General features: G+C 39.3%; 1 long non-coding RNA gene across 1 annotated transcript in view; it reads left to right on the top strand.

The window, feature by feature from the left end:
• Nucleotides 1–216: 216 nt before the first annotated feature.
• Nucleotides 217–10232, top strand: part of LOC130863334 (uncharacterized) — a 29641-nt gene continuing 19625 nt past the window's right edge. Inside the window, exon 1 of the long non-coding RNA XR_009055722.1 lies at nucleotides 217–319. This is a non-coding gene — a long non-coding RNA (uncharacterized LOC130863334). The remainder of the gene's footprint in view (nucleotides 320–10232) is intronic.

Below are 10232 nucleotides of genomic sequence, written 5' to 3'. Positions count from 1 at the left end.
AGGTACACTGTACATTTTGCTTTTGGAAAACACGTTTACTCGAAAAATATTTGCTTTGGCTGCCAGGACAAAGTGTCATTTCTTTGCTGGCAGGGGAAAACGTAAAATTAGCCGATCTGAAGGAAGGCTTAAGATTCCAGAGTTCTGAGCCTCCTCAGATTTCCGCTGAAGTAGTGTAGGTTCCTTCAAGATAGTTTCCCTAACAGCGAACACAGTTTAACTCACGATCGGCATCTTGAATAAATTACACAAATACCATTTAAGCCATTCTGGTGCCCTGGAAAAGAATCACAACACTCAGAAATCCCTGCTTTACCTGGTAAGCCACAGCCTCATGGTGATACACAGATTACTAGAAATGGATTAAATTAAGATGTAAGAGTTATATAATAAGAAACTAGAGCTAATGGGCTGAGTGGTGATTTAAATAATATAGTTTCTGTGTGATTATTTTGGGTCTAAGCTGTTGGGTGGCCGGGAACCAAAAAGTGGCCTCCTTACAACAAATGGGCATGCCAATGTGTCCAACTAAAATTCACTTAAAACCTGAGAGAACTTGAAAAGGAATTCTAGACACTAAAAAACAATGTTTAGCCACAGTTTGAAGGGTTTGGGGGGGCGGTTTGCTTGGGTTTTTTGTTTGTTTTTTTGTTTGTTTTGTTTCTCCTGAATGGGCTTTGTTTGCTGGCAGCATGCTACAACTTTTTAAAGAGAGGTTTTCCTGATTCAGGAGTAGCAGAAAAAGAACTGTGGTTTTGAAATGCCAGCTTTCTGGGCCATGCTGCCAGTGCAAACTCTGACTATTTCTGGAGGTCCAGCTATGGAATATTTAAATGGGGTTTGTGAACAGAGTTCTACAACTTTGGGTGACTTTCCAGGCAGTGAGATGTCTCTGTCAGTTTTGGAAGTTGCTTATAATGCACTTACTGTTTACTTAGGTAATATTATATCCTTCTGGAGTCTTTGATAGAATTGAAGAATAAATGGTTATAATCAGTTTTCCTTAGCTATGATAAAAGATGAAGTAGATAAATATTATAACTGTAATTCTTGCTTGATAACTATTTTGTCATATGTAATTTTACTATGTTAAAGTTATAACCTTCCTTTTTATTTAAATAGAATAGGGGAGGTGATGTTGGATGACCCTCTATATGCTGTGAATACCATTGGGTAATTAAGAAACTGGTTTGGCCTGATAGAGTAGATAGGCAGGGAAAACTGGGAGAAAGGAGGCAGAGTCAGAGAGAAGCCATGTAGTCCTGCCGGAGACAGACAGAACTCTACCCAGTAAGCCACAGCCTTATGGTGATATACAGGTTACTAGAAATGGTTTAAATTAAGATGAAAGAGTTAGCTATTAAGAAGCTAGAGATAATAGGACAAGCAGTAATTTAAACAATATAGTTTCTGTGTGATTATTTTGGGTCTGAGCCTCCAGGAAGCCAGAAAACAAACAAGCGACTCCTTACACAAAATAAATAAAGAATTCAAGAAACTAGACATCAAAATACAAAATAATCCAATTTAAAAATGGGATACAGATTTAAACAGAGAATTCTCAACAGAATAATCTCAAATTGCTGAGAAACACAAAGAAATTTCAACATCTGTGCTGGTTTGAAAGAAAATGGTCCCCAAAGGGAGCAGACTGTTAGGAGGTATTGCTTTGTTGAGAAGGTGTAGACTTGTTGGGCAAAGAATATCATTGTGGAGATGGACTGTGAGGTCTAATATATGCTCAAGCCATGCCTAACATCTCGAACCACTTCTTGTTGCCCGTGAGTCAAGATGTAAAGACTCTCAGCTCTAGCACCATATCTGCCTGCATGCTCCTTGCTTCCTACCATGATGGTAATAGACTGAACCTCTGAAATGAAAGTGAGCTACACAATTAAATATTTTTCGTCTTAAGAATTGCTGTGGTCATGATGCCTTTTCACAGCAATAGAAATCCTAAGATAGCCTCCTTAGCCGTTAGGAAAATGCAAATCAAAATGACTCTGAGATTTCATCCTATAGGATACCTAATGTCAAAAACACTAAGAACAGTGGTGGAGAGGATGTGGAGCAAGGGAAACACTCCTCCACCACTGGTGGAAATGCAAACTTATACAATCACCTTAGAAATCACTATGCCAATTTTCCAAAAAATTGGGAATTAATCCAGCTATACCACTCTTGGACATATACTCAAAAAATGCAAAATCATATCACAAGGATGTATTTTAGTTATGTTCATAGAAGTTTTATTTGAAGCAGCCAGAACCTGAAAACAACCTAGATGTCCCTCAATAAAAGAATGAGTAAAGAAAATGTGGTACATTTACACCATGGAGTGTTACTTAGCAATAAAAAACAATGACATCATGAAGTTTGCAGGCAAATGAATGGAACTAGAAAAAAACATCCTGAGTGAGGTAACCAGGATGCAGAAAGACAAACATGGAATGTAATCACTTACAAGTAGATATTAGTAGTAAATAAAGGATGACCGTGTTACCATCCACAGACGCAGAGACTAGGTAACAAGGAGGGTTCAAGGTGGGATGTTCAAACATCACTGGGAAGAGAAAATAGAAGAGATAGCATGTGTGGTCTGGGAAGGGTACGGATGGGAACATGAGGAATCCAGTGGAGGATGGATAGAGGGGGATAATACTGAAAGAGCCAACTGGAAAAGGGGACATTTGGGAGCGAGATAGAAACCTGGTGCAAGGGAAACTCACAGAAATGTACAAGGATGACCCATAAGCTAGATGGCCCAGAGACCTAGGATAGAACAAACATAATCTGAGAAGCGAAAAATGTCAACATAATGATGTGTAATGATAATTCTGCTATACTCACAGATTGGTGCCTAGCCGAGTTGTCTGGAAACAGATGCAAAGACCCACAGCCAAACATTAGAAAGAGCTCAGGGAATCCTGGTGAAGAGGGGGAAGAAGGCTCGTAGGAGCCAGATGAGTCAAGGACACAAGAAACCCCACAGAAACAACTAACCTGGGCTCATAGGGGCTCTCAGACACCAAATCAACAAACAACCAGGGATCCCTTTGCATATATGTGACAGTTATATAGCTTAGTCTTCTTCCTGGACTCCTAATAGTAAAAACAGGGACTATCTTTGACTCTTTTGCTGACTTTTGAGACCCTGTTCCTCATACTGGGTTGCCTTGCACAACCTTAATACAAGGGAGGTGCTTTGTCTTACTACAGCTTAATATGCCATGTTTTGTTGATATCGATGGGAGACCTGTCCTTTTCTGGATAGAAATAAAATAGGAGAGGGTTGGGAAGGAGCAAAGGAGAAGAGGGGAGAGGGACTAGGAGGAGAGGAGGATGGAGGGAAAACTGTGATCTGGATTAAAATAAACTTAAATTTTTAAAAAGTAGGAGAAAATATATGAACCAACAAAAAATTACAGAAACACAGTTAATACATTATTCTTCCACTTATTTAACAATTATTAAAACCTCTATCAGTAAATCACTGCCCTAGCAGTGAACATACAGCAGGAAACAGGAATTACAAAATAAAAATAGAGGATTAAAGTAACAAATATAACTTTCTCATCAAATTAGCAAAAGTTTGTAGGAATTGATAATATCAGCTGCTAGTGGGCTATGGAAAATGTGTGTGTGTATGATGTTCAGAAGTGTAAATTACCATAGGTTTTTGAAATGTAGATCACTCTTATACCAGAGGTTTAATGATTCATGTGATTTTTAAGAGAGGCTCCATTTTCCTGATCTGTCCTACATAAATATTCATATGTTGTACAGAGTTATTCAAGGATATACACTGGAGCATCAATGATTGAAAAGAAATTGGAAAAGATCTATGTTGTATCTTAGATAGGAAACATCCCCTACAGACTGAAGCACTTGGTTCCTGATGGGGCTATTTGGGGAAGTGTTAGACACTGTGGTTGGCAGTGACCAGACAGGGTAACAGGTGACAGATGATATGTCCTTGAAGGGTCTGTCTTGTGCTGACCCCTCTGACTCTCTCTTTCTGAATGAACAACTCTGTTCCAATACATCCATGATGTGGGGCTTTACTAAAAGTCCAGAAACAATGGAGCCATGCCAAGGACAAAATTCTGGAATTGAGCCAGAATAAACCTGATACCTGTCCCAGAGACATGATAATAATTCAAAAATTTGGCTGCATACATAAATACATACATACGTACATACTATAGAATATTTAGCTCCTTTTTAAAACTATAATAGATAGAAGTAATGATATAAAAACCTTTCAAGTTATTATGTAAAAAGGTTGTAAAACAATTTGTATTTATTAAAAGGCATATGTGCAGATACAACTATTCATTTAAATGCACACTACAGGAATAGCAAAGACACTTCAAAGCTCATATGATAGTGAACATCTGTGGGAGTGAGAAGGAAGGGGGAGGGATGGAGATATTAAGGTTTTCCTCCACACATTAGCAAGCAGATTGGGGAGGCATTCAGAGTATTTGTGAGCTTTGGGATCACACACCTTCAAATTCCAGTTCTGCTGCTCTTCAGCACACAAACCTTAAAAGAGTAAGTCACAAAACAACCCGACACCAGTTTGGAATTATGATTAATAAAAGGATTATTTATTTAAAGGAAAAACATACAGATAACCGTCCTAGACAACAGCCCTCTGCATGACCAGGAAAAGAGGCTGGTAGTCGGAAGCAGAGTTCGAAGCAGGAGAGGGAGTGCTCAGCTATGCTGCTTTTTCCAAGCCAAGAGACCACGCCCAAGTGGGCTGATATTTTAAAGGCTATTGGCTGAAGGAGTGGAAGGAGCTCCCACAGCACAAAACCAGGGTTTCCTGTAAAATCAATATGGTGCAAATGTCACAAAATTCCTAGAATTCTGAGAACTAATGTAGGTGATGCAGGAAAAATGTTCTTACTAGATATATAGAATATACAATAGTCAGTATTAAAATTTTTAGTTGTTTGAATATTTGCAATGAAATATATTCATATGCTATTTGTGCCTGGACAATCACAATTAAAAATGCTTTTTAACAAAGAGTAGAAGGTGAGATTGTGAGAATTTAGAAGAAATACAAATCTTTGCTATTATTCTACTACTCAGAGACATGTTCATCCCCTGACTATAATATATACAAACATGTAAGTCACAGATCGTGTTAGACAGACCAGCAACTCAAAATTGATATTATATTTCCTTCTATTAAAAATGTATAGCAGCCGGGCGGTGGTGGTGCACACCTTTAATCCCAGCACTTGGGAGGCAGAGACAGGTAGATCTCTGTGAGTTCAAGACCAGCCTGGTCTATAAGAGCTAGTTCCAGGACAGGTTTCACCAAGCTAAAGAAAAACCCTGTTTCGAAAAAACAAAAACAAAAAAAAAAGTATGGAAAATAGAAGTATATCTGGACCAAGTAATAGAATTAAATATTAGCACTTTTTTAGATAAACATTTTAAGGTTGTGTGTGTTGGAGGGACATATGTGCAAGTGTGCCTGAGAGCATGTATGTGGAGGTCAAAGATCAGTGTCAAATATTTTTCTCATTTGCTCTCCACCTTATCTTTGACTCTGGGCCTCTCATTAGAGTTTGTCACTTCAGCTAGACTGGCTGGCCAGGAAGCCGCAGAGACCCTTCTGTTTCTCCCTTCCCAGCACTGGGATTTCAGACACACTGGCTGTGTCCAGCTCTGTATGTGTGTCCTGGGAGCCCAAACTCAGACCCTTGTTTACATGGCTAGCACTGCTGAGCCATCTCCCAGCCCCTGAGTCCTCAAATTTGTCAAATTAAATATATCATCAGAATTTTCTTGACAAGTCATTTAGTAATTACGGCAGACTCTAAATCCTGATGGAAATAATTTCTATGGAAAAGTTTTCTAGCTGATCATTTTTATTTTATAGTTTGGTTTAGTCCTTTACAAAATTGTTCCATTTGTCTTTTCCCCTTAATAATGTTATTACTTTAAGGAAGTGATGACTGGTCTATAACCTTATCAAATTTTAAGAGTCAAATGAGCATCTTGTTGGAAATATGTATTCCCAGAGCCCTCTTTTGGAGAACCTGATTCTGCTGCTGGTCTGGGATACTTGCAGAAAAGCAAGTTAGGGAACCCTCAGGGGGATTGTGTCTGCCACAGGAAGTAGCTATTCCATAAGGTGTTGGATGAGTTTCCTCTTCATCCTTAATGCTTCAAATCTATCTTGGCTACTTTCGAACTTTTACATTTCCATAGAACTTATACCTGGCTTATCAGTATCCACCAAAGACAAGACAGGCAAACAAGAGCCACAAGAAGGGTAAGCGGTGGATATGAGGACAATAGAGCGCATGAAATGAGAAAGAACAGGTGGGAATATTGTGGGTGGGAGGGTTTAAACTCAAAATAGGGGACAGAGAGACTCGGAAAAGATGGAGGGTAGAGGGGAGCTAGTAGGTATAAAAGTATTGAAAGTAAACAAAAAGAGGAAGCACCGCTTTAAATTATAAAATAATGAGAATAGAATTGTCACTGCTCTGCTTTCCCATGCTGAGTTCCAGTGCTGTGGTGGGGCAGCTTTTCCCTCACTGAATGATGCCCTTCCAGAACACCTCACAATCCTTTTCCACCAAAGCTATGCACACTTTGTAGACAGGTTCCTAAATAACTGTTAAGGTTTTTTGCTAACCTGAATGGATTATCTAGGGAGTGGGCATTAGTGTGAAAGAGGAAGAAATATCTTACCCAGAGATCCACAAAACATCAAAGTTGAAAATAGTAATTTACACCACCGTCTACTTCCTTCCCCTTGAGAAGCAGGACTCAGCAAAATGTCACTAATGCTTTCAGATCTTATCCCTCCTCCCTTCCCCACAGTAGAAATGCTGGCTCACAGTGTCCTCTGCTCCGGCTCATAACTGTTGTCTACTGTGACATATTAAATTACACTCCCCCATTCCCTGTCTGAGGGCTTTCTGTTATTCCAGGCTGTTGAGAACACTTGGTGCAAGCTGCATTTTCATACCGCAGATGCTGTCTTTTAACGGACAAGTAAAAGTTGTACATTTGTGAACTACATGTGTGCATCTTGGGATGGTTGAATTGGTATGCACTGTAATAAATACTAACTTTTGTGGCGGAGACACAATTTGCTCTTACCAGTTGTCAAGCGTATGGCAGAGTTTACAACCATTCTACTGCTGGCTTTGTTGTTGTTTCGTTAGCAGAGGTTGATGTTGTAAGTTTTCACGTGTAAGATCATGAAGCATGTAATCTTGCTAGGCCTGCTGGTTTCTCATAGAATAACAGCATGTCTCCAGGTCTGTGTGTGTAGTCCTGAGTGGCTGCCTTTCTCTCTTTTGAAAGTTGACTTACATTCATCAAGTGTTTCTTCATTTTCTTTGTCCGTTCATCCACAGTAGTTGATCCCCTATATCGGTCGCTGTGACAAGACGCTGCAATGAGAAGAGGGCAGGTGTCTCTTCGCTCTCTGACCCCTTCCTTTCGCTAAGTGCCCAGTAGTGAGCTCATAAAACCAAATGATGGCTTTATCTTTTATTCCTTTTGAAGAAATTCCATACCGTTCTCCTTAAAGGCTGTACTAATTGATGCTACAACCAACAATTTAGAAGGCTACCTATTTTCTCCTCATCCTCAGAGATACTTGTTATCTTCGGTCTTTTTTAACAATAGCTACCCTTACAGGTACAAATGATAGCTCACTGCACTTTTAATGTTCATTCCCCTGAGGAACATAAGGAGTGTTAATGTTTTCTTCACGTGCCTTTCGGCCATTGGTCTGTCTTTCTTGATGAATGGCGGCTATTCGGATTTTCTCCCATTTTCAGACTGAGCTGTCCATTATCCTACCGTTCAGTTGTCTGAGTTCCTTATTTTGGAGACAGCTCCTTATCAGCTGTGCAATTTGCAACTATCTCCTCCCATTCCAGAGGTTGTTTCCTTGCTCTTTCCATGGTTTCCTTCACTCTGCAGAAGGTTTGTAATGGGGTGTAATCCTGTTTGATTAATTTTTATGGTTGGCTTTCCTTGTTCTTTGGTGTTATCCCAAAAATGTATTGCCAGACTGCTGTCACAGACCAAGTTAATAGACCCATGTGGTAGACCAATGTAGCAGAATTTTCCACTATGTATCCTTCCAGTACTTTGCAGTATTATCTTATCTCTAAATCTTTAATCCATTTCCAGTTTAGTTTAGTTTTGTTTTTCAGTCAGTATGAGGTAAGGATTTTAGCTCAAGTAGTGGGATACCTCTGTGTTTGTTTGTCTCAAATTTTCCTTGGTTACTCAGAGACATTTGTGGTTCTATAGGAATTTTAGAATTGTTTTTAATCCTTTGAAAATGCCATTAGAACTGTGATGGGAATTGCATTTCTAGAGATGGCGATGAGCAATTTTATCAATGTCAGCACTCCATGAATATTCTGGAAAGCATTCCATTTTTGCTTACAATTCCCTTAATATGGTGGGTGACTTTCAGTTTCCACATCTTTGGGCTTCTTGGTTCAGTTCCTACAAGAACCCCTACACTCATAAAGAACTTTTCATTTTCATTTCTGAGGATTCGTTGTCAGTAGATAGTTGTACACCTTGTGCCATGGGATTCATTGTTGACACTATGTGCTGTACAGTTTAAATACATGTACACACGCAAATGGGAATGCAAGCATGTGGCAGCCGCAGCTGAGTCTTGGTTACTGTCCTCAAAAGGTCTCTCCTGATTTTTGAGGCAAGGTCTCTCGCTGAACCTGAAGCTCGCTGACTGGACTAGAGTTGCTGGCCAGCTAACCTTACAGATTAGCCTCATGATCTCTCCAGAGCTGTCATAAAAACTCCACACTATCGTGCCTGGCTTTTTGGATGGTCTTGCAAGTCCAACTCCACTCTTTATGCTTGCACAGTTACACACTCTATAGACTCGGCCATTTCTTCAGTTCCTCATTTAGTTTCAATTCCTGTTTCACCGATATGAAGATAGTGAGTACGTTTTCTATATTTTTATATGTCTGTTATTTGTTTGGATCTCATTTGTGAAATGCCTGCTCAAATTTGTCAACAATTTACTTTTGGGTGTCTCTTTTTCATTGCTTTGTAAGGTTTTGTGGCGTATTTTGAATATTAATTCAGCTTCAGTTGCATCTGTCACTTGCTTGGTTACTTCTTCTACATGACTCTGGAAAGAAAAGTTACTCACTTTAAAGGAGGGCAGATCTGAAATCCATGCTACTCCTTGGCAAGAGTCAACCTCTCACATCCCCTTCTGAAAGTTTTATTGCTTTGCTCTATAAATTTTCATTTTCCTGGATTGGTATCAAGCAGGACATGAGATAGGGGTTGAATTAAATTTAAAAATTTTATTTTGTGCTTTCTATTGTCTTGTAAGCATCATGTTAATGTTAGTAAATTCACTTTTATGCAGGGTCTTTTCGGATTTTTTATATCAGTTAATATTTGCCTTTATATTTTATAATCTTGTACATGGAGAAGTACTTGTCTAAAAATATTTTGTTTCTGTCTAGTTCTATCCTGATTATTTATCCATTTTATCTACTGCACTGAATTAGGTCTCCAGAGCAAAATTAAGCAGAAACAACAACAATGGGAATTCTTAAAACAGTTATGGACTTTAAAACAACAGATTCTTACTCATCTTATTAAGGAGCTTTAAGGTACAATCTCTAACTTTTATTGTCAAGTTTTTAGGTTAAGTTTCAACAAATTGGTTTTCTTTTTTATTAAAATTGTATTACTATTAGTCAGAGGACATGAGGGAATCAGTGTCAATTCTCTCCTGCACCGTGATTCATGTCAGCAGGCTTGGCTGCAGGAGCCTTCACCTGCCGAGCCATCTCACCAGCCCCAGATTAACTGTTTAGTGTACAGTGGGCTAAACATCAGCTCCCAAAGACAGCTGTATTGTAGTTTAGCAGCCGCGAGAATAAATTACTATATACAACAAACCCACGTGGAAGTTTATTGATAGGAGGGGTGAAAGAGGAGGTCGTGACAGGACATGTGCGGACAGGACGTACGCAAAAGGCTCAGTGCGCATGCGCAAAAGCCCTTTTTGAAGGTATGCTCCAGCCGTTCTTCGTTCTCTCTTCATCGATTCCCTTTCCAGCCCCCATCAATAAACTTCCCCGTGGGTTTGTTGTATATCGTCTTCGTTCTATCTGCCTATAAACTACAACAAACTGTGTCCTAATCTCAGGAGCCTGTGCATATACGCCTTA

Source organism: Chionomys nivalis, chromosome 21 (assembly GCF_950005125.1).
Source record: "Chionomys nivalis chromosome 21, mChiNiv1.1, whole genome shotgun sequence".
NCBI classification, from domain to species: Eukaryota; Metazoa; Chordata; class Mammalia; order Rodentia; family Cricetidae; genus Chionomys; species Chionomys nivalis.
Note: the sequence above shows the minus strand (reverse complement) of the source record. Positions and strands in the feature narration are given on the sequence as shown.